This window comes from Zophobas morio, unplaced genomic scaffold (genome assembly GCF_036711695.1).
Source record: "Zophobas morio isolate AGI-343-1 ecotype UQ-CSIRO unplaced genomic scaffold, CSIRO_AGI_Zmor_V1 ptg000006l, whole genome shotgun sequence".
Taxonomy (NCBI): domain Eukaryota; kingdom Metazoa; phylum Arthropoda; class Insecta; order Coleoptera; family Tenebrionidae; genus Zophobas; species Zophobas morio.
In genome coordinates this window covers 14,990,542-15,016,368 of record NW_026972111.1, presented here as the reverse complement: position 1 = coordinate 15,016,368, position 25,827 = coordinate 14,990,542, and the positions used below count along the sequence as shown (strand labels likewise).

Genomic DNA, 25,827 nt, shown 5'->3' with positions numbered 1-25,827 from the left:
ATTCATTATTATTTTCGTTTGTTATTTCATTGGTGAGTGAAGTACCTACTGTATTATTTTATTTTTATTGTTGTCCTGTAATTAGGAATTTTTTTCCTGTTGGACAATAAAGTATTATTATTATGATTAAGACCCACCACTGACCCGGAAATGACCGGCATTCAGGCAAGACTTCTATCATTACGGGTACTAAGACCAAGTAATGATATGCATTGATTAGATTATTATTATTATTATTATTAATATTATTATTATTGTAGGACAAATTAAACGCAATAAATGCACAAATTGATTCATTCATTCGTTATAGTGCGCTACCGTCAAACGAGCCATCTCGAACTACACTCAGACTGACTCAGACCGTATCCAAAAAGCCCGAGATGAGGACTTCGAGCAGCTGGTTTTCCTCAAAACCCCGTCCTGGGAGCCCCCAAGCTAGGAATGTATTCGCGCTGCCTTACTCAATAATCACTAAACGACTCAAATTGAATTATTTTATCCAATATGACGATTATTGTAGGTCAATTTAAACGGAATAAATGCACAAACTGCACAAAATATTTTATTAGGTTATGGTTGAGTCTTTATTACTAAAATGTCATTAAAATGCCATGTTCTACTGCGATTATATGAAAAAGCGAGGGTCCGCTTTTCTTATTGTGTGATGATAAGATTTACCATCAAAACAGCTGGCGCTTTTGAAGAGAACCGTTTAATGAACCATTTAGATAACTACAAATAACAAAACTTAACAATTGTTGATGAATGAAGTAATGAAATATTGTACGAATCTGGAGAAGTATTGCACTATTTTCAAGAATTGCTCAAAAAGACTGGTCTCAGCAGCTATACAGTAAGTAAGCCGATCTGCAAAACTACTACGCGTGTTGATCAGCATTTGAGCTGAAATCTGAAGACAATATTGCTGGATTGCTTGTTTCAACATTGGGGGAAAATACTGGTTCAAATAAACAACATTTATGCGAGCTGTATGGCTGGAGATTTGGTCCTCTGGATGTAAAAGACCTGCTGCAGATTTCGCACCCTTCGAGTCCCAGGAAGTATTTGCTGAGCTGGCATATTGTCCTACTTCCAGTGGCGTAACTACCGGTGTTCCACGTGTTCGGCGGAACACGGGCCCGCTGCTTCAAGGGGCCCGGTCCGGTCACACGAACATTTTTTTATTAGATTTTTTTTATATTATTGCCCAAATTACATCCTGAAATAAAACATTCTAAAATGTGCTGTAATCCCAGGATCGATGATTGATTGCTATTTACGAATTTTTTGCTGCAAAAAATCAGTTTCAGTTGTGTTTTATGAAAATTTTCGTATTTTCAAAACTATTTTAATTTTGTACTTGTGGTGCTTTTTTGGAATAATAAAATATATCTGACGTATGTTACAACTAATTTTTTAAGTAAAAAAAAACTGGACTGGGAAATTATTACAGAATGACCTACCTGTACTAGTGTCACTGAAATTATTATCACAGCATGTTTCACTTTTCTTACAATACCTCTTTCGGTGGTTTCAGCAGAAAGATCTTTTTCGAAATTAAAAATGAATAAAAATCTTTTAAGAAACAATGAGCCAATGCAGATTATCTTCATTGAATCTCTCAAATGGAAATCAAATTGCTAGAAGCTTAGATGTGTCAAATTTTGTATCAACTTGTCACACTTGTGCCCATTGAAAAGCAAGAAGAAAACAATTTTGAGATTAAAAAAAAAATGGCATTTTATCTATACTTCTATACTTATTTATATTATAAAGTTGAAAAGTTTGTTTGGTTGAACGCGCCAATCTCAGAAACTACTGGTTTAAATTCAAAAAATCTTTTTGTGTTGGAAAGTCCGTTTATCGAGGAAGGTTATATGCTAATAACATCACCCTATGATTAATAGGAGCGGAGCAGCAATGAAAAATATCGGAAAAACGGGAAAATTATTCGTCCTTTGACAGCTTCCGTTGCTTACGCTGCTTATTAAACGGTTAAAGTTACATAAAAATCATGTATAATGGAATTGTTCCCTTCTAAAAGTTCTAAAAAAAAGTCCGCGACAGCATACGTCAATCTTTTAAGGTCGACTCAGTATAACCTTTTTTATGGTAATGAATTTTTTTCTAAAATAATCTAATATAAAATTCTGGTGTCACAGTGTTTGTAAACAATCTCCTCCGAAACGTCTTGACCGATTTTTATGAAATTTTTTGTGTATATTCGGTAGGTCTAGTAAACTATTTTTTAAACCCCTAAGTGATAAGGGTGACCCACCAAACTTTTTTTATTTTTTAGACATTTTTTATTTTTTTAAGATTTGGCATCAAAAAATACATATAACCCTAAATTTTGACCCTTCTACCACCAATCCCCATTTTTTTGATAACGATATGAGTATCTTTGCTTTCATCCACATATGCGCAATAGGGTATATATGTAATCATTGTCGTACGATAAATTTTTATGTATTTATTTTAATTTAATTTTTTATTTAACTATGTACCAAAATATTCACTAGAAATGCCAAAACAACGTTTGGCGGGTCGGCTAGTTTCTAATATTGTATATATTTTAATTATATGTCTTCAGGTAATTATTGTATTTTATTTTTTTAATTCAATGTTTCAGGTAGAATAATTTTAATAAAACGTTAGCGCTAATTGCAATCTACTCATTCTTTACTCATTATACTCGTATTTTTAAATATTTTTATTTCGCTGTTCATTAGGGGCCCCACAGTGTTGTAGAACACAGGCCCGCAGTTTGATTGTTACGCCACTGCCTACTTCTGAGCATTCAATCTGGATTCAATGAAAAAAGGTGTAATGACATGATGTCCTAGAAGCCCCAGTCATACACTAACAGTTGCACGCCATTGATTACGATGGTCGTGGACCACGTGAGGGTTGTGTAATGCTCAAATTTGATCATTCTGACGATTATAACTTCCCTTAAGACCAAATGAACATTCGTCAGTAAAACAAATGTTCCTCAAAAAACTCTCCATCAGCCTAGATTCTCTCAAGCGTTCCTTCATTAAACTCCATACGTGAAACGTAGTCCTAAGGCTTCAATTTTTTGCCATGATGCTTTTTGAAACTCTTCTATCCCATCTGTTTAAGGTCCCTAGAAAACGTTGTGCCCACCTGATTTTATTTACTTTTTATCACCTTTGAAAATAATTGTAACTTTGTTTTGTGAAATATTATTTATATTTTTGTTGTTGTTAACACAATAAACAAATAAAACAGTAATACAAAAGTTTCTGAATGTCAAAACACAATACATTCGTAATAGAGAAAAATATTTTAAAATGATGACGAGTCAATGTTCTACATTTCTCTCTCAAAAATTTCTTAAAACGCACATGCTTCCAGGTGGCAAAAATTCCATCCCTGCTTAACGAATGTAAAATCAGTTGACTTCCAATCTTTAGTGATTCGAAAAAAATGTGTGTGAAATTTACCCAAATTACCTACTAATCTACTAAATAAATTAACCGTTGAAGAACAAGCAGGCTCTCGCTTTTTCATCTAATCGCAGGGGAACATGGCATAATCTAATAAAATATTTTGTGCAGTTTGTGCATTTATTCCGTTTAAATTGACCTACAATAATCATCACACTGGGTAAAATAATTCAGTTTGGGTTGTTCGTTGATTTCTAAGAATAATTTCTAATTTCACTTTGACATTTGGATTTTGCATAATTAATCGAAAGACGCGATCGCCGAACTTCAACAGTGCGACGGAACATTTCGTGACAATTCGGATCGGGCGCGAATTTCGAAATACGATTTTTAAAACCTTTTTACAGTGAATGAGCGCGATGCAACGATTTGAAAAAAATCCTGGCCGATAGCCCTCTTCGACCTCCACAAAGGCATCACTCAATAATAGCTTTAAAGTGATCTGGGGAGATATTATAAAATAAAAACCAATTCCCATGTTAATTCCCTATATCCAGACTTGGATGCGGCACCCTGTATATAATAAAAATCAATTGCTGTTCCTGTTTGCCTCGCTAAAACTCAAAAACGGCTTGACCGATTTGAAGAATTTTTTATATTACGGGGATGGTTTATAAATAAAAAAAAATAGGGAAAACTTAAAAGAACAGGTAAAAAATAAAAAAATTCTAAAAATTTTGTCGCCACTTCGAATTAATTTCAATAGTTGGCGTTCCTGACGGACCTGTCGTCTAACTGACGTGTCATAGAAAATTATTTCTTCCGTGCGTTGTGAAAATTATATTGCATTTCAAATCGTTCTTTGTTTTTTCGTAAAAAAAACGTCGTTTATTTTAAGAAAAGTCTTGGTTAAAGTAAATTTAGTTACACATTGCGAAAGTTTCTTATTAATTTTGATCTACCATTCTATTTACCTATATTCACTTTATTGGTTTCGACAAAACCTCAAACTTTACCGTTATTTGAGGATTTAATTTGAAGTTCTCAATATTTTAAAATTTTCAAGACCTGTAGAGGCTCGTGGTCTTTTCGTTTCAAAATCAGCAGATATTAATTAACATGTTCGCAATTCCTTTTGTTAAAAGACAGATTATTTATTCGTTTTTATGAAAACAGAATACAAATAACTCTGAGTCAGTAACATATCTCTATATGCGTACACTTCTCGAATAAAAAACATTTAATTGCTTCACACAAACCAACGAGAAGGTGTAGAGACTACAGAATTTGCTTTATTAGCATTAAATATTAATTCATATGATCTAGGGCTGATTTAAGTATATTAATTAATCTATATTAATAAAAATGAATCGCCGAAATGCATGTACGCCCATAACTTGAGAACGACTGCACCGAATTGGACGATTCTTTTTTTTTACGTGTTCCTTATCGTCAGGAGAAGGTTTATATGTAAGAATATTTATAAAACATAAGACGGCTAAAAGATAAAAAAAAAAATAAAAATTTTGCACGGGAATCGCCACTTGGAATGAATTTGAATAGTTGGCCATTCCTGACGGACCTGTCGCCTGACGGACGTATCACACAAAACTATTTCTTCCGTGCGATTGTGAAAAGTATTATTGCATTTCAAGTCGTTGTTTGTTTTTTCGTAACAAAAAACGTCGTTTATTTCAAGAAAAGTGTTCGTTAAAGTGAATTCAGTTACGCATTGCGAAAGTTTCTCATTAATTTTGATCTGCCATTCTATTTACGTATATTCACTTTGTTGGTTTCGACAAAACCTCAACCTTTACCGTTATTCGAGGATTTAATTTGAAATTTTCGATATTTTAAAATTCTCAAGACAAAATTTAGATTTGATTGACTGTGAAAATAATTCTGTGTCGTTTTATGAAGTTCATTACAATGCCGAGAAGACGACAAGCTGACAGAGGTCCACGAAGTCAAACAAATGTGCGACGAACTACCTCAGGTGCAAACCGCAATGATTTATTTCATGGGTAATTCGGATACGGAAGTTGATCAGCGTTGTGCTCATAATCAACATAATCAAACATTAAAGCGAGACATTGGGTGGTATGAATAAAAGTGAGTAGATACTCATATTCGAAGTACGAAGTACCTACTTCATTATTACTCTTATATACCTGAGCATCTACTCTATGTACTGAGTACCTACTTGGAAACATTGTATCTCCCCGGACACAAATTGAACATCTACGCGTTTTGTGAGCATTTAATCTAAAAATGAGCATCGGCGTGGCAAATAATTGAGCTGTCTGTGAAGCAGCTTAGAAAACGAGCAGGATCGTTGTAAGAGTGAGTTTTGACTAAATATGGGGACTTTCATGAACGTGGAACGTCGCCAAAAAGTGTATTCAGTTTGAAGGACACGTTAAGAGCGGGAATATCGAAAACTTTTCAGGTAATTAACTTTTATTTATGCATAAATTGTGCAGTGCATTTTTTCTTTCACTGGCCATAGAGATTCCCATCTCATCTACTTGAGCATCAACTGGTACCTATTGAAGTATTAGCATCATCTAGAAAAACTAGAAACATTTGGATTTGATATTCGAGTAGATGCTTCGTATTTCGAGTATGAGCATCTACTCAGTTTTATTTATACCAACCATTGTCAAACAACTGATCGAACGTTTTTTCGATAGAACTTCCTTCGCACCAAAAGTATAATGTAACATATTCAGCATTTTCGAGTTGCGTCTTTTCTTCACACAATTTTGTGATGACCAAATCAACATTTACAATCAACACGTATATCACCTTGGATTGGTGCAGTGTAACTAATACTAAAAATAACTGTATTGTATCTCTAAAATTATCTGCGAAAATCGAGTGAGCCGTTCCATCAATTTTTAATGAATAACAATTTACCATGCTTACAATAACTTTAAAACGTCTGCAAGATCTCAAAGTATTCATTTCTGCAACTTTTGAGTTATTCAATAAAATAAATTGTCTGATCCATACATTTTTTAAAGTCACTGTAAAAGCAAATCTAAAAAATTGGTCTAAAAAGAGTTTAGACAGTACTTCCCTCGCTGTCGGAAACGTGACGACTGCATGTTTATTATGTTTTTTTTTGCAGTGGATTTCAAAGCATTCGGTTTTGTAGTTCCTCAGTAAACCAATAAAATAAATTTACGCATTCATTATTTTTTTGAATCACTCGGTATATGCAAATTCAAAAAAAGTGAATGGAATGATAAATTACAAGTACAGACTCATCATATTTTGTATATTCTAGATAGGATTTATTCGGCAAACTTTTGAGCTGACGTCATCAGTTTTTTGGAGAAGATAACCACATATATTTTGACTAAAAATTTATTATGCTCTTTATAACCTTAAAACATTTGCAAGATTTCAAAACATTCGGTTCTGTAGTTTCTGATTAAATCAATAAAATATATTTACGCATTCATTAATTTTTTTGGGTCACCCTGTATATGCAAATCCAAAAAACATGAATGGAATGATAAATCACAAGAGGAGACTCATCATATTTTGTACATTTTAGATAGGATTTATTCAGCGAAATTTTGTGGTGACGTCATAAATTTTTTAGGGGGATGAGCAAATACATTTTGATCTAAAACTTACCATGCTTATGTATGACAACTTTAAAGAATCATCAAGATTTCAAAGCATTCGGTTTTGTAGTTCCTGAGTAAATCAATAAAATAAATTTACGCATTCATTAATTTTTTTGGCGTCAGCCTGTATAAGCAAATCCAAAAAAATATTAGTAGAATGCTAAATCACAAGTATAGACTCTTCATATTTTGGACATTTTAGATAGGCTTATTCGGCAAAATTTCGAGCTGACGTCATCAATTTTTTGGAGGGGATAAGCAAATATATTTTGACTAAACATTTATTATGCTCTTTATAACCTTAAAACATCTGCAAGATTTCAAAGCATTCGGTTTTGTTGTTCCTGATTAACTCAATAAAATAAATTCACGCATTCATTAATTTTTTTGAGTCACTCTGTATATGGAAATCGAAAACATTTGAATGGAATGATAAATGACAAGAAGAAACTCACCATATTTTGTACATTTTAGGTAGAATTTATTCAACAAAATTTTCTGGCGATGTTACAAATTTTTTTAGGGGGGACGACCAAATACATTTTGATAAAAAATTTACGATGCTTATGATAATTTTAAAACATCTTTAAGATTTCAAAGCATTCGGTTTTGTAATTCCTGAGTAAATCAGTAAAATACATTTACGCATTCATTAATTTTTTTGAGTCACCCTGTATATGCAAATCCAAAAAATATTAATGGAGTGATATATCACAAGTACATACTCATCATATTTTGCACATTTTAGATAGGATTTATTCGGTAAACTTTTGAACTGACGTCATCAAGTTTTTGGAGGGGATAACCAAATATATTTTGACTAAAGATTTATGATGCTCTTTATAGCCTTAAAACATCTGCAACATTTCAAAACATTCAGGTTAGCAGATTCAAAATTAAATTTCAAAATGTTGTTTTATAATTTTGATTTTTTTCCAAAAATCTGGACGTTTCGGGTAAAAACTCAATTCGGAGTCGTAAACCACATGTGTAGTACTATGTTATTTTATACAATTTAAAACCGATTTACTATGTACAATTTTGAAGTGACGTCATCGCATTAGTGGTGGGGATGATTAGACAAATTTTGGTTAGCGTTTTATCATCTACATGATATTCCTAATATAAGTACAAAATTTCACAACAATCGGTCCAGTACTTTCGGACAGACAGACGGAAATGGGAGACCTATTTCGTCGTCTTCTAGGGATCATGAAAGATGGAGAAAAGGTAAAAGTAGAGAGTCGGCCGACGGAATCGATTACAATACTTCCTTTGCTTACGCTCGGGAACTAAAAATATGAATGCAATGATAAATTACGAATATATACTGATGATATTTTGCACATTTTAGATAGGATTTATTCGGCAAAATTTTGAGATGATGTCATCAAGTTTTTGGGCTTGATAAACAGATATATTTTGATTAAAAAGCTAACATGCTTACAGTAACTTCAAAACGTCTGCAATATTTCAAAATATTCAGTTTTAAAATTCTTGATAATAATAAAGTTTATTTGCGGTTTTCAGTCAATAAAATAAATTGACCCAGTGATTAATTGTTTTGGGACACCCCGTTTAAGCAAAACTAAAAAAATATTAATGCAGTGATAAATCACAAGTAAAAACTCATCATATTTTGCACATTTCAGATAGGATTTATTCAGCAAAATTTTCAGGTGACGTCATCAATTTTTTAGGGGGAATGAACAAATACATTTTAATAAAAAAATTACCATGCTTACGATAACATTAAAGCATCTCCAAGATTTCAGAGCATTAGGTTTTGCAGTTCCTGATTAAATCAATAAAATTAATTCACCCATTCATTAATTTTTTTGAGTCACCCTATATAAGCAAATCTAAAAAATATGAATGGAATAATAAATCACAAGTATAGACTCATCCTATTTTGGACATTTTAGATAGGATTCATTTGGCAAATTTTGGGCTGACGTCGTCAATTTTTTGGAGGGGATAAGTAAATATATTTTGAATAAAAATTTATTATGCTTATCATATGTTTAAAACATCTGCAAGTTTTCAAAGCATTCGGTTTTGCAGATTCAAAATTAAATTGTAGGTGAAACGAAGTTCACCGGGTCAGCTAGTTAATTAATAAAGTTCTGCTCAAATCTGGATGAGAGGTTCTAAATCTTTGACAAATTGTTCGTCGTAAGAAAACCGTGCTTAAATATTTAAACTTTATAAGATATTCTGGAGATTAGAGATTCTTATCTGTATTCTATCAGCATTGCGAAACTGACATTTTCATATTGTCCTACTGTTTTCAAGTTAACTTAGAAGTTTTAATACATAACCTTGGCATTGCACATGCAGGGAACACCTTTTCTCGCGACTAATTAATGCACATTACAAGCATTTCATTCCTGATTAGTTCCATGAAAATTTATATACTGGAACATTTTGTGCCATTGTTCGGTTTTTGTGGCGCCTGCCTTATTAATGGAATTGTTATAAAGTCATTTTTTTTTTTAAAACAATTGTCAATGTGTTGTCATGTTGGTATGAGCCATTAGTTATTTTGATGGTGTTACGTTGACAACGTAAAATGTCATATGTAAGCCATTTTGACGTGAAAGCGCTTGCGCGACTGAACCGGCAATTTCCTTGCGAATTTAAATAAAAAGCAAAATGAGTTCCCGAAAGCAAGGATCTGGACGGCCCCTAACGCAGCGAGAAAAAGAAGCTATCATTAGATTTTGTAAACAACGAAACCCCAAACATTCCTCTTAAAATATTTTTTTTAGGTTCACTCGACAGTCGTTTTCAAAATTATCCATGAATTTGATAATGTTGGTTGCGTAAAAATTCCTGAGAAAAAAGGCCGTCATAAAATAAATTACAAGACTAATCCAGCATTTCATTATATAAAAGAGGAGCTGGCAAGACAAATTCATACATACCATGCCAATGGAAAACACTTCACCATTGACGATCTTCTTCAGTTTGTTAAAAACAACTGCGATTACACTGGCAGTAGGTCTAAATTATACAAAATTATTAAATCAATGGGATATAAATGGACAAAATTCAACAACAGAAAAATTTTAATTGAACAACCGCATATAATTGCAAAGAGAATTAAATTTTTAAAAAAGTATTTACAATATCTACAATCTGATAACTACATATTTGTCTTTTTGGACGAGACATGGATTTATGAAAATGGAAGTCCAGTAAAAACGTGGGTAAACGAATCTGATCCATTAGGCGTTCCTGAAAGATTAAAAGGGGAGGGTAGAAGATTCACTATTCTCCATGCAGGAACTGCAAGGGGTTTTTTAAAAGATTGTGACCTAATGCTAGGTTCAGATACAGAACCGCAGAATCTGATTCGGAAGATGATTGGGGGTCTGAACATTTTGAATCTGATTCTGAAACTGAATAAACTGTTACGCATTAAATAAATTTCCATTTTCCTGTCAGCTGTATTATGTTCAATTGCATTTTAACGTATCATTATCGTTTTTTAGTATTGTCCTTTGGTATAAAATGTGCTTAGATCTGTGAAAATTTTCTGACACTGACATTGACCGACATAACCACAAACCTTATCTATATTATTTTTCAAAATGGGCGCGAAGGTCAAGGACACGCAAAACCCAAAAATTTACTCACAACTGTGTAGTTTAGTATTTTTTTACACCTCCTTATTTTACTTTATCGACAATGCAATAGTGACTGATCTGTCAGTTGAGACGTCAAGAACCGCATTAAATTTGAATCGTTTCTATGAGCGCGTTCTATCGCAATATTTATGATAGATTGTGTTCTTACGAAGTGGAGAAGTTAGAAGAACAACTTAAAAGCACCCAGCAGAGATCCTAAAAGAACAGAATTATAAATATGTCTAGGGTAAATGCTATGACAGTGACGAGAGCAAGAGGAATATTCCTACCACTGTCAGTATTTTCCAACTGAACTGGCGTGGGGACAGTGTAAACTATATTACAATAAACATATTCGGGAACACGGTGGCGCTATTAGTGTGGTACAGTCCTTATGGCGGGAGGCTCTTACTACACTAGGTGCAGACAAATGGCAAAATATTATTAGACATTGTGAACGGCTGATCAGGGATGATTAGAAGCGTTTAATGCATCATATGAAGACATACCCCCCCAATCATAATTTCTCTCGATTCTGATTCTGATTCTGAATCAGAATGTTTTTCTAATAACTTGTCAGCTTGTCAGCTTGTCACTTTTTCATTTGGCATTTAATGTCAACAACAGTCAGCATTAAGCCCTCAATGCAAACGGCTCTAAAGTCCTTGCTATGTACAGCAGCAATGTTGAAACATGAGAGTGAAAGCAATGTAAATTCTGTGTTTTCTGTTATATAACATACTATTTAGTTACATTTTCTTTTGTTTACAATATTATAGACGAGTACAACACAGATGTACAACAAAACGTGTTGTTTACTGTAACGTCCGCGACCCTACAGTTTTGCGAGGGTTGTGATCTCCGCTAACTACACTGGTAAGTTGTCGACCTTGGAATTTGCTTAAATTTTGAAAAATAATATAGAAAGATTTTACGATACAGTTGTTCCAAAATGAAAGGTTTTAGGGTGGTACAGTCTGGTCTTTGAGGGAATTTTGACACTGACAATTGTTTTAAAAAAAGAATAAACTTTACGTATTGGTAACCTGGCGGGTAGCCTTACTCTGAAAAGTATCAAACTGATCTGATAATCTTAGCATGTCATGAATGCGGTCATTATTTGGCAAGGGTGAGCTGCAACGATTTCAATTTTTCGAGCCCCTGTAAATTACTTTTTGATCAGCGCAATGTACGCAAGAATGTTGTTAACCCAGAATTGAACTTAGAACTTGGACAAGTTGTTGAGTTATATCTTTTTGCTAAAATACAACCTAATTGGTATTTGTCCTTAAAACATCCAGCCATGGAGTTCTTAGTAAGTTTAGAATTCGCAAAACATATCCAATTATTAAAGAACGAAGAATTTGAAGATTTAGGCTTAGTGAGCCGAACCGATACGTCTCCTACATTTGGGATCGATATTATGGAATTTGATCTTTTTTTTTCTTCGTGTTAATTCTATTTATGTCTAATGCCCAACAAATAAATGGTATTTTAAAAGTTAAAATAAGTTACTTAATTCACGAGATAACGACATCTGGTGATAACTGACGTTGCTGCACCGCGTTAGTTTTACATTCGGAGTACTATAATAATTAAGATTGAATCAAATAGGTATTTGAATAAGAGTGAACTATTACAAAATATCGATGATAAATGTCGATTAATATATGATATATAAATATAAACTATAGGATTGGTACAAGGCTACCGAGTTTGGCAAAAAACGTTAACTTATGTGGTATAATAAAAATAGCAAGACGCAATGCCACGCAAGATGGTACTTATCCACCGGAAACTCCAACGTCGGGTGCTATGGGGGCGTTCAAAGTCCGTCCAGGGGCATCCAAAGGTAATCAAAGCAACTGCAAGGAGCCACCAATGCGGGGAACCAATATGAATAGAATTAGTATTACCATGAAGGGAGACCTTCCAAGAGAAAAAGAGCCTTCCGGGAGGAGAGCCGTCCGGAAGAAGAACCGTCCGGAAGAAGAACCCTTAACAGTTAAGGGTTCCGAGCCAATAGGCGTAGAAAGCAACTACGAGGCAGGCGAGAGTGAAAGAGAAAATTGATGTGACTTCGAAAATCGAAAATGGCGTGGTCAAATGAAGGAATCAGGCTTGTGCCAAGCGTCTAGGTACGAGAGAGAGATCTTCCTTCGAGAGGTAATTAGCGAGATAATGGGAAGATGCCTCAATGGCACGGGGAAAAATTCTCAGCACGAGATACGATACTACACACTCTCGCTCTCCGCAAGAAAAAACTATTAGAATAGTCTCGAAGATTTTTGGCTATCCAATAGGTTCCACGTCTGCGCTTGACTCACCTCAAAAGGGGAGGGTGAATTAAAGTTGACAGATACAAATGTAAATAAAGAGTGATAGGTTATAGCGAAAAAGCAATCATAGTTAAAGGCCTATCAGAAGAAGTTACCAAACTGACGAAAGCGTCAGGACCAGAAAGATATTTCATTATTAAAGGTTAATGATTATTAATATTATTATTATTATTGAAAAAGATAATTCAACAGACTATAGCCCAATTACTGAGTTACCAAACCCATACCTATCACTAAAAAGAAGTAAGAAAAACAAAAAAAAAACTACCAAAAAAATGAGAGTAATAAAGACAGTAAAGAAAAAGTTATCGGTTACTAATGGACAGTAAGACGAGTAAATTTCATATCTGAGGGCTTGCAGTAAAATAATATCAACATCATGTTCTATTTTAGAATAATTGTGAACTGCTTGGTAAAGTGGTGACGATTTTAAGATGTTAGTTTTCGGTTGAGGAAGCTCAAACGTTCTATTATTTCTTATATTCAATTTAGGTAGGTACATGGATGTTTATTTGACTCAACAGTTGAGGGCAATCAATGATGTTGTTTATTATGTTAAATAAAAATATAGCTGAGATTATCCAGCGCCTTGACAAAAGACTGGCCATTTCAAATCTTTCAAGTAGAAGATTGTTTGAATACCCGCGTGGAGGGTAAACTTCATTGTAACCTACTTACAGGATTTCAAATAAATGCTACTTTATTGTTACCTCACGAAGTGGGTTTCAACCCGAACCCAATAAAACTACGTTTACGACAAATTATATTATTAAAGGTATTACATACGATAAGCCAATCACTGTTAAAATGATCTTCTTTCCTCAGCGTAGGCGGCGGAGGCTCCTGACTTCCTTCGGTTCTCAGGTCCCGTCTCTTCCCGAAAATCTTCCTTGAAAAGCCCCTGAACTTGATTGTCTTCCTCCCGAGCTCCTCACTCGCTCCTGCCACGCTATGTCCCCCCTGTTCTTATCTCTCTTTTTCTCCCCGTTTTTTCCCATAGCTCCCACCAACACTACGCGTGATAGATGCGTTATTACTAGACAGCGGATTTCTGTCGGGCTACGTCACGATTACAGGTGGGGACGCGCTGGATCGCCGGGACTCAGTAGCGGGTGATAGATAATCACTAAATTTAATCGTTACTTATTCCATAAATACAATTAACGATTTATTAATCAAACGGCTAGGTAAATGAGAACGAGAATTAACAGCAGAGTGCAACGAAGCAGCGTTATTCTAATCTCAAATAAACGAAGTGCAGCCCTTAACTGCAATGAATTCCCATCCCGTACGAGCCGTACCGAGTTTGGCCTTGTCTAGCCCGACAGAAATCCGCTCTCTAGTTATTACTTTGAATGTAAATCAATTTAAAATTAAATAAAAATCCGTTACATCATCGACCAAATAAGCAACATACTTCAGAAATCTCCTTTGTATTTTTTCCAAGATATCAATGTGAACATTGTAAACTGGGCTCCATATTATGGATGCATATTCTAAACGAACTCGAACAAATGAACAATACAAGATTTTTAAGGAGTCTATATCACGTAAGCCTTTCGAGTTTCTAATTACAAAGCCCAGAGATTTATAGGCAGAAGATGCAGTGTCACTAATATGCTGCTTAAAACTCAATTTTGGATCAAATATAACACCCAGGTCCTTTACACAATTAAGTTCTTTTAACGCATTACCTGACATAGAATAATCAAAATGAAACGTACTTAGTCTTCTAGTGTAAGTCATAATATGGCATTTGGAATAATTTAATGGTAAGCAAATAGTTTCTGACCACTTGTCTACTACATCCAGATTTTTTTGAAGACGTGTGCAGTCATCTGTATTTTTAATTTGTAAGAAAATCTTTAGATCATCAGCATATATCAAGTATTGTGCTGTTAGTTCTCTGCCGATATCATTTATGAACAAACTGAACATTAACGGTCCAAAAACCGAACCCTGAGGCACCCCTGACGACTGAATATAGTGTTTCGACCTATAACCACAATGAGATACATACTGACGACGACCATTTAAATACGACTTTAGTAACTTTATTATTAAATCTGAAAAACCAAAGCGCTGAAGTTTAGCAAGAAGAAGATCATGATTTAACCGTCGAAAGCCTTTGAAAAATATGTGTAAACACAGTCTAACTGGCCTTGTTTATCTAGCACTTCACATATATACTGCGAATTAAGTGCAAGATTAGTTACAGTGGATCTGCCTTTCACAAACACATGCTGATTTGGATCAATCATATTAGTAATATGGGGATAAATCAGAAAGTGTAAGACCGTTTCAAAAGCTTTAGAAAAATTATTAATAATTGTTACCGCTGGACCCGCTGTCATATTCGATTTTAGTTTCTTTACCGCTAGTAACACCGTTGTTTCGTCAACTGATTTGATACCAAAGTGACTGACGTTGAGTCCATCATTATTGTCAAGACTAGCCGATGGTTGATCAGATGTGAACGCAGTCTCAAAAAAATTCGCAAAAGCATCAACAATAGATTGGAGATTATCAAATTTATGTTCACCATATGCCATAGTAGACGGAAGAGATGACATGTTATTATTACGAGCCTTAAAAAAATTCCAAAATTTTTTGGGTTCTTTTTTCAAGGTGTGATATTACTCAAATAACAGGTATATGCGTCTTTAACTTTTTTCTTAACATCAGCTCTTAGCACCTTAAAATTTTCATAAGCATACTGGCAGCCTGTTTTTTTAAATGTATCCCAGCATTTATATTTTAACTTAATCAATGAAATTGTTTGTTTATTGTACCAAACAGGAAAATGGCCAATAGGCTTTCGTTTCATTTCGGTGGAATATAAACCAAGATAACATAGAAAGAAAATTTGCTAGGCAGTTTACAATGCAATACAAGTATATCTACCCATTCTAAATCTGTATAGCCCTGGTATAAAGAAGAGATATCAATCTGTGTGACTTCAACATGTTTCCTAGTGGCTATAAGAACGCCTCCACCTCGGGTAGTAGATGTTTTTAAATAATCACGGTCAGCACGATATATATTAAAGTAATCCAAGTGTGACGAGCCGTCACTAAATTCGTTCACGAGAAAATTGTAACTAAAAAGACTAATAACGAATCCCCAAAACATAACTCGAAAATTTGCAAATCTTAATTAATTAACACGCATGTCCTAATCGGCATATAGTACCATTCAAATAGATAAACAAAATCAACCATCAATTCCCAAATGCAGGAACAAAATTCGCGTATTCGCAAATTGCGAATAACATTGCGCTTGCCAGACATTGCAAATAACTTGTACAAAATAGTACGCCATAAACATCGGCAATCGCAATTACTTTCATCTAAAATTGTATCCAAACTAAAACAGCTGCAAACGAAACCCAGACGCATAAACAAACTCAAAAAAAACGCCCTCTTTAAAAATAGCTACAACAAGTAACCACATGTAGCGATGACGATATGAAAAGCATGACGCAAGTTGAAAAAAACCGAAAATATACGACACACTAACCAATAAAAAACGTCAGCCGCGTAACCATAATTGTCAAATCAAACGAACTTACCTGTGAAGTTCGATTCCAATTATATTAGACGTCCAGTCCGAAGATATCACTTGATTTTAGATACTGGTAGTATGCCCTTTGTGCTACTCTACGCCACTGAGTTTAAAGATTGTTATTTCCCCCTCTCTGGGTACTGCTCCACCGGTTCTCCGTTGCTGCGTCATTTTGTTTAAAGTGGAATGCACAACCTGGCGTGAGGGTAAAGATTTATACCGTGTACGGGTTGGGTGGGAAGTGATATCTTCGGACTGGACGTCTAATATAATTGGAATCGAACTTCACAGGTAAGTTCGTTTGATTTGACAATTATATCACGACGTCCAGTCCTCGATATCACTTGATTTTAGATACTGGTTGCTGTTTAAAGTTAGTAAGGTTGTGCAAAAAAGAATAAGAACTTGCCCCCTAGTGTAAATTTGTCAAGGTAACAAGATTAATATTTTGCGGTCTGTAAAATTTTTCGTCCGAAGGCGAATGTGTCCCGCAAGGGTCGATTATAGACTTGTGTAAACATTTTGGAGGTATTAGACCACCCACACACGTTTTGTTTATCATCGCTGAAGACAGCCCGGTTCGTTTTGCTGAAGAGCTCGATGCATGTCTCGTGGAATGGGGCGTGAAAATTGATATGTCCACCCCCGATTTTTCCAATATACGTTTGATCCAACAACTAAAGGTTTTGGTTGTGTCTATGTAGTCCGTGAGCGTGATTGCCGCACATGTCGCTAGTTGGTCGAGGAAGTATGGAATGTGCAGTCAGGGCTGTTCCCCGCTGCGAATTGAAGGTTTCGTGGTGTGATCAATGACAAATTTTGAAACCTTGTTCGTCTTCCCCAATCTGAGACAATTTGATAAGATGCAGTGCCTGCAGCCGTTGTCCTGTTATCAACGCTAGTAGGGTAATTAATTTCGCTGATAAAAGGCTGAGGGGGACAGGGTGATGGGCGAAGTACGTTTTCAGGTGTCCTAAAACACGACTGAGGTCCCAAGTCGTTTGATATTTGAGTTTTTGGGGCCTCAATCGTTTTATGCCTTTAAGACAATCGTTTTATGCCTTTAAGAAACCTTCTTAGATTACTGTCGTTTCCAACATCGCCGGGCAGGATGACAGCTAACGCTGAGCGATGGGAGTTGACGGTGCCATTAGCAGCATTCGTTTTTGTATACAAATGTTGTAAGAAGATGATTACCGCCTCTGTTTGGGTGATGTAAACAGGAATTCCCTTTTCATAACAATATCTCTATAACTTGTAGCTGCCGTTATATTGTCTTAAGGTGCTGGGAGTAATGGACGCTATTGCCGTGGTGATAGCCGCTGGTGGCATTCCCTTCAAGCGTAAGCCTTCCCCGATAATTTCCCTGCCACCAGGGTGAGGTTGGCTGCAAGTAGATGACGTGTCCTGAAAGGGGATGTTAACAGTGACTCGTCTGGTTCAAAAAATATAACTGGGCTAGTCAACAGTCTTTCGAAAAATGGGGACCATGGTTGTGAAGGCCAATGCGGCATTACCACTACGCCCTCAGCATTGTGCGTAAGACTAGAGCAAACAGTGGGAAAGCGTAAAAGTAATTATAGTTCCAGGGAACAGTAAATGCATCACATGCGATTGCGCCTGGATCTTGATGCCACGACACATATTGGGGCCATTTATGGTTCAACCGCGATGCAAATAAATCTATGGTGGGGCAACCAAACCGTTGAATAATTTGTTGGAAAGCTTGTTCATTGAGACTCCATTATGTATCTGTGGAGTGTTCGTGATTCGCGATCTGCGTCTATATTGTCTTTTGGAGGGGATATGTGCCGCGTATAATCATAAATCGCGTATTTCACACCACTGCCAAATTTCCATAGCTAAATCGCCTAGTTCTGGGTGTCGAACGCTACCCATTTTTGATATAGCTTAGCGCGGTGGTATTGCCTGTTCTGATCAGTATGTTGCATGATCTGAGTGGTTTACAAAAAACATTTTAGACCAAAAAATGTTGCTAGTAATTCTAGATAATTGATATTATTCCACCAACCGTTTCTATTCTCCCCGTTGCAGTGTGCCCCCCCAACCGTTTAAAGAAGCGTCGGTGAAAATGATTCGCTGATACTCGTCTTACTGAATAAAGTTTTTTTTTTTTTTTTCTTTTCTTTACTCGAATTGCGGTGTTCCACCGCATGAAGTCTGGCTGAAAAACAGCTGACAGTTGTATTTTTGCTTTATAGTTTAAAGCATGGTGGGAAAGCGCTTTGCATTTTCCTCCTTCTAGTTGTCGAGTATATAGCCAACCGTATTTAATGGCGGTTGTCCGAATGTGGAGTTCTTGACGTTTCTCCGGAGGGAGAGCAATTGTCATGTTTTTTCTGTTGAATAAAAAACCCTAAGTGCTGACATGTCTGTGAGGGGTGTAGCTGACTCTTTGATTCATTGATTATGAATCCCAAGGATTGTAGGACGTGAACGGTTTTTCCCGTTCCCCGTGGGCAACCGGAATATGAGTTGCCAAGTATGAAAAAATCGCCTAAATATTTGACGCATAGAATACCTTAAGGATGCAAGTAAGTAACCTCGTAATTTTGCTAAATACATTCGGAACTATCGCTAACCCGAAAGGCAGCGCTGTAAATTCGTACAGGTTTTGTTCAAATTTAAATCTCAAATATTTCCGAAGACTTGAGTGAATTGGGATGAATAAATACGCATCGGTAAGATCGAGTGACGTCACATACATGTCAGGCTGTAAAAGTCGTGTGACGGTACGATAATTATAATTATAATTATAATCATCCATTTTGAAGTGAGGTGTCAAAATGAATTGGTTTAAGCGTTTTAAATTAAAGATGAACCTGGAGGACAGCTTCGATTTTTGGCGAAGAAAATATGGGGACAGGTGTTGCTATCTCGATTGCCCCGGTGTTTAATAATTGGTATACGACCTCGGCCAAAGCTGTGTTTTGGGTGCGTGGTAGCTTTCACGTAGGCGGTGCTACTTGATATGGAGTGGCTTGGAATGGGATTTTATAGCCCTTAATCCAGTTTAAAATGTTTGTATTTTTGGTGATCTTTCACCAGACCAAGACATAGTGACTTAATTTGACCAGCATAACGGTGGTTTACCTCAGTTAACGGGGTTGATGGCGATTGTATTTCGTGTGGCTGGATGCCGGGGGTTGCCCTCGGTATGATCTCGTCTCTCCCTGGCGGCGAGTCGCGCCTGCCCGGTTTAAAGACCTATTGCCAGACGTTGACTGTGACGAACCGACTGTTGGTTTGTTCTAGTTTGCCCCGGCGTCTTTTTTCCTGGGAGTCCCCGTGGGAGGGCCAGGAGGCGGGGCCTTCAGGTCGTAGCCCGACTTTTGGAGGGCTTTGGCAGTCTTTAGGCGCTCTGCAAGGACCTCGCCAAAAAAGGGAGGTATCAGTCTGACTTTGTGCAATGTTTCTTTTGCTGACTTGTTGAGATAGGGCAAGACTGGTGTCGCCCGAATTATGACATATGGTAAAAAAAGTTTGTCAAAGTTTTTATTGCGTCGGAAACCAATGTCAGAAGCTCTGGCTGTGAAGGGGTGGAAGTCAATAATATATTGAAGGCTTGGCCCAATGGTGCCAGCCCAAGGCCCACGTGTTGCTGAGCCGAAAGTGCGTGGTTGTCTTTTTTGACGATCAGAGCGGGTAATGCTGGCATCAGTTTCGAGTTTAAAATTGGCGCCTGTAAGTTGGGGCAATTTTTTGGCAGGAAGTAGGTATTTATTTTTAAAGACCACGAACTATCCAAGCCGTTGGCTACATAAAGAGTCCAACGACTAGCGAGAGCCGTGTGCAAGGCAAACTCGGTAGTTTTTGATTCGGAAAGGATCGGCGCCAAATATGGTCAAGATCTCCTCCTCCAGAGCCGGGTCTTAGATCGCTAAAATGGGCGAGTCCGGTTCTGTCTCCGCACGAGACGTGGGGTCCGGTTCTGGCTCGGCGCGAGACGCTGAGTCCGCTGGTTTGTCGCTCGAATGTTCGAAGCGTGTTAGCTCGCACCTGTGTGTGGGCTGCGTGATCTGGAGCGGCTGGTGGACCGACGAGGACGCCGACTTTTTGCGCGTTCTCGTACGTCTGCTGGGCTGCTTTGACGACGACACTGCCGAGTGGTTACGCAGTGCCGTACATCTGAGTGTTGGCGGTCTCCGCGATAAGAACGCCGAGTCTTTACGCGTGTCTTATCGTGGGACAGGGAGCGGTCGCGACGGCGATGTTTTCGCCTTCGCTTGCAACGGTCTTCCAACGTTCGTAAGCGCCGTTTCAGCTCCCCGCGCGAAAGGCGAGCCGAGGACTCTGAGGAGGTACGGCGATTGTCGGCTGGCATTGTTGCCTGCAAGAGATTGCTGGAAGTCTAAAAATGTTAGAAAGATTACCTGTGCAGATGAACAGGATGTTCTGATGCAACACAGTGAAAAGATAATTTGCTGGTTGCAGAGACTCGTGGTGTCGAGGCGGCCACAAAGGAACGAATGACGCAGCAACGGAGAACCGGTGGAGCAGTACCCAGAGAGGGGGAAATAACAATCTTTAAACTCAGTGGCGTAGAGTAGCACAAAGGGCATACTACCAGTATCTAAAATCAAGTGATATCGAGGACTGGACGTCGTGATATAATTAAAAGCTAAACCCTATAAAACAACGAAATAAAACCTAAAATCCCGTACCGAGTAATACACTAATCATGAAGAAATATAGTCCACTAAAGTCGCGGGAGACAAGAATAATGAGTAAAAACCCTATATAAGCAGTAGCGCAGAAAACGGTTTCAGTAGAAGTTTCCAGTTGTGGTTGAAGACGCTGCCGAATTGTTCGTCGAATTTTGAAGAAATCCGAACTTAGAAGAATTTGCTGAGCCCGAGAGGAAGATAGAACAATTCTCAATGCTGCAGCTGTGTAAGTCTACCTTTTAGTCATTCTTGATTTATCTTGCTTTCCGTTTTTTCGTCATGTGTTCTCGAGTTCGAATCGTACATGTGTAGCGTTTAATTTATGCGTTTTCTTCGTTACGTTGGGTGTGAACAGTTAGCGCCGGCACAGAAAGTAATCTTTAGTGCTTCCATATGTTCCCGTTTGCAGGTGGTACGTTTGGCCTTGCGTCGGTTCTTGATTGTTGGGGAGGATTTTTCGATAAATTACCGTTCGCTTTTATGATAATTATTCCAGTGTTTCTTTAATTTGCCGATTTAACTCTTTTGCTTTCGACATGAATATTTTATGCGCGTTTTTGGGAAGTTCCCGAATTGAAACCTTTTTAATTTAATTTCTTGCTGTCGATAATTTTATATTGAATTTTTGCCGTTTAAATATGACTCCGTTCTCTGATTATTTTGCTATAGTATTTGGAAACGTCGCATTTTATTTTACTTTAATCGTCTCACTGTATTTTAGCGCATTTATGATACTAATTTCCCAATGTTTAGCTGCATTTATAAACTATGACTGTTTATTTTTACATGTATTTAACTGTCCTGTAACCATCAATTTTTCTCGTGAACAAATGTTGCGCTCGGCGTATTTAGCTAATCAATGAATGTAAAAACTCATTTATCTCTTTTTACATGTTTATATTCATAAGTTGTAGATTTAAGTGCATGATTTTAATTCGTTAATTTTAGTTGTTCTTATGATCAGTGGAGATTTCTCCGAATCCACTGAATTATTGGTTTTATTATTATTTTAGTTGTTTTAATGATTTAATTAACTTATAAATGCCCAATCGCAATTTATTGGATAATTAAGTAATTAGTCGATTTCATAGTTAGTAGTTTTTTAAGTTTATTTATCATGCTCGTAATATTAATATTGTTTAGAAGGTATCGCACTTAATTAAGGATTTACCGAAATTAATTTTTAGTTTTTGAATGCTGATTTTTCTAGGATTAAGTTTAAGTAAAATCGTGGGTTATGTTCATAGTTTTTAAGAGTTTTTTTTTTAGTGGAATACAATTGCGTAGCGCTTTAGAAGATAGTTTTGCATGTTGTTTTTTTGTGTTATGTGTGTAAATTTATTTTATGATTTATTTTTCCGGTCATTATTTACACATTTACTCGATTATTCTTTTGATATGCTTATAATTCTTTCTTTTAATATATGTATAAAAATGTTATAAATGTTTAATTATTACCTCTTCCCCTACATGCAGTTTAGCTCTTCCATTTCCAAGGAAATGGGCCTACACCCAAATAAATAATTTTGTTAGTGTCCAAAAGCTCGGCCGCGGTCAAAACTATTTGGGCACGACAAAATGGCGCAGTCGGTAGGATTATTCGCCAAATTGCAAAAAAGGGAAGTTGTAATAATGAATTAACAAAAAAAAGAGTTTTTGAAAAATCGGAAAAATCGCATAAAAATCAGAAAGATCAGAAAAATCCAAAGTAAGACACCCTAGAAAATACGGTAGGATCATTCGCTAAATTGCAAAAAAGGGAAGCTGTAATAATGAATTAACAAAAAAAAAAATTTTGAAAAATGTTAAAAACCATAAAAAAATCATAAAACAGCAGAAAAACCCAAAGCATTGCACCCTAGAAAGTACGGTAGAATTAGCGTAGATTTAACTATTACGAAATAACGGCTAATAACAATGAATTCAGTGTTAATTTCATAGCGACAATTATCGCGGCCATCTTGTCGAACCGTCGTGGCAACCAGAGATATGGAGAAGGAGAATGAGCTTCGACTTCTGCGCATCGGTACACTATGGGGGCCGCCATTTTATCAGTTAAGCTTAAAGTTTTGTTTACCTACGAGGTTACGACGTTGTTGAACCAGTTGTAATTTGGAGTTAAAATTATTACTTAATTTGTTTTACCGTTAGTGTACGTGTGAACGTGCTTGTTAGTGTTAAAGGACATTATTATTGACAACAAACATGTCTTGTACAGTTTCTCACTGTAAAAATTGTCAACGATTTCGTTCAGAAGGTGTATCTTTTCATCAGTAAGTTTTCTTCATTATCTTATTAAAATCGAATACGTAGATATTTATAATTAATAACAATTGGTTATTGCAATACTATGTGAGCAATATTTATTATATCTGATTTTAGGTTTCCGAAAGATCGAAAACTTTTAAAAAAGTGGCTGATTGTTGTGAAAAAAGATGACAGCTTCAAATTGACTAAGTAGAAGCTGGTGTGCTCAGATCATTTCACAACAACTGATTTCATTGTTGTAAATGAGTGAAAACGATTGAAATCGAACGCAATTCCCAGTGTGAATTTAGATGAAAGTCTAGAAGCTTCTTCAACTTCAATGAGTACTGTGAGTGCTACTTCAGCTGATATTTGAGAAGAGTCTCCATCGATTATACCTCAAGGTGTAAAGAGGACATTAAGGTTTGAATATTTTATTATATTGAATTTTTTACTACTATTAATAATTATTATTTAGTGCTGCGCAGAGATACCATGGAAAAAGCAGTAGCAGTACAAGTGGAAGTAAAAGCAAGAACTCAAAAAGTAGTTCTGACAGGAGGGAAGGTGATAAGCTGGCGTTACATAAAGAAACTACATGAATTACAAAATGATGAATTCCTAAATGTTGCAAACAAGTTGAAAAAGGCACATTTGGAGTGATGGAAACATAAAATGAAAGTAAGTTGTTTTCCTAACAATATTCCTTATTGACAATAATTAAGTTCTATTATAGGTGAGTTTAGCAGCACAAACTCTTAGCAAGAGTTGCGGATGCACTTGAATTTTTAAAAGATCTTGGTATTAGTGACTTTCAAGGTTGTGAAACAACAATAGAATTCATCAGAAGGATAGATTCTTTATTTGATATTCTCAATTCCCGAAGTGTACGTGCTAAGAATTTTAAGGCACCTTTGAGAGAAAACAATGAAGAAATGTGGCGTCCATTTCTCATCGACACCAGTGAGTATCTTCTGAATTTGAAGGATGTCACTGGCGAGCCTTTGTGGTGCACGCCCCGAAAAACGTCAATTCTGGGCTTTGTTATTTCCGCTACGTCGTTCATGGGAATTTTTGATGAATTTGTTAGTAGTAAGAGGTTGAATGACTTGCTAACATAAATGTAGTCAAGATCATCTAGAAATTTTCTTCTGCTCAGTGCGGTAAGCTTTTAAAAAAACAATTGTATTACTTTTTTATGCACTGGAATTACACAAATCTGTATTTATTTTTCTGTTTTCAGATCGAGAAATGGGTGAAACAATAACCCTACTCCTCTACGATTTTGTAAAACTTAGAAGATTGCTTCTATTTACAAACATAACGAGGGAAGGAGGAAATTGTAAAGTGCTTTGCACCACCTGTCTGCTCTCTGTTAGCATTGGCCCAAAGCAAAAGAGCACAAATGTTCAACAATCAGTTGACGTGTTTGTCTTGAAAAAATATGATCTCGATATTTTGACTGAAGCACTTGCAGATCATGACTATGAACGTCTAATTTTATTGGGCTGAGTGAAGTGGCAGAAAACGTTGTGGCATATATTGGTAGCTATGTTGTCAAAATGGTGGTGAAGACGTTTAAGTGCGCAGACTGCATTTCTTCTTGCATTGAAACACGAGGAAGTGACTTACAGTTTTACAGATTATTGGACAAAAAAAACATGGGTAAAATAAAATACTTACAATAGTTATTTTTTAAGTCTTAACAAAATTTTTATTTTAGGTGGGCTTATTAAACCTTTTGCTGGGGTTGTGAAGACTTGTTGTTACTGTTAATACGAAAAATTTTGCAACTCACCGATAAACTTCCAAGCGATGAACAATTTTTTAAAACTTTCGGCATGCCAGCATTCTTTTTCCTAATTTAGAAGACCCACGCACTCGAGACGGTGGCCATCGATGAAGGCCATTTATATATTCTTATTAAACAAATAATTAATGCCTACATGCGAATAAAAATGTTTAATTTGAGCAAAAGACTTTCATGCCTTGCTCAAGGCACTTCTGTTAGACATGTGTACACATAATTAGTACTGTTTTCGCATCAATAAATATATTGAAGTATAATTATGTTTATTTATTCGTTTAAGGTGAAATATATTTTAGTTGTGATTTATTATTAGGTGATTGTAATTAATGATTTTAAACTTCCCGCCCAATAATGAAGCAATTGTCTAGGGATATCAAGTTCTGTTAGTGATTTGTGATTATGTTGGCAACAGTCAACTGATAAAATGGCTGCTTTCAATTTTAGACCAAGGATTTCGTCTGCGCATGGGGAAGCTCATTCTCCCTCTCCATAT

At 36.1% G+C, this 25,827-nt stretch overlaps 1 protein-coding gene and 1 long non-coding RNA gene across 4 annotated transcripts in view; both read left to right on the top strand.

Moving 5' to 3' along the window:
- The window catches only part of LOC135123848 (uncharacterized), a 167,430-nt gene that overhangs the window by 25,447 nt on the left and 116,156 nt on the right, over positions 1-25,827 (top strand). The gene's annotated exons all lie outside the window — the stretch shown is intronic.
- Positions 23,714-25,648, top strand: LOC135123677 (uncharacterized). Of its 3 annotated transcripts, XR_010279680.1 has the most exons (5): positions 23,714-23,947; positions 24,003-24,205; positions 24,261-24,687; positions 24,768-25,189; positions 25,248-25,647. It is a non-coding gene; the product is annotated as an uncharacterized LOC135123677 (long non-coding RNA). The 3 variants fall into 3 exon arrangements; XR_010279681.1 differs by having other exon boundaries at positions 24,250-25,189; positions 25,248-25,648; XR_010279679.1 differs by having other exon boundaries at positions 24,261-25,189.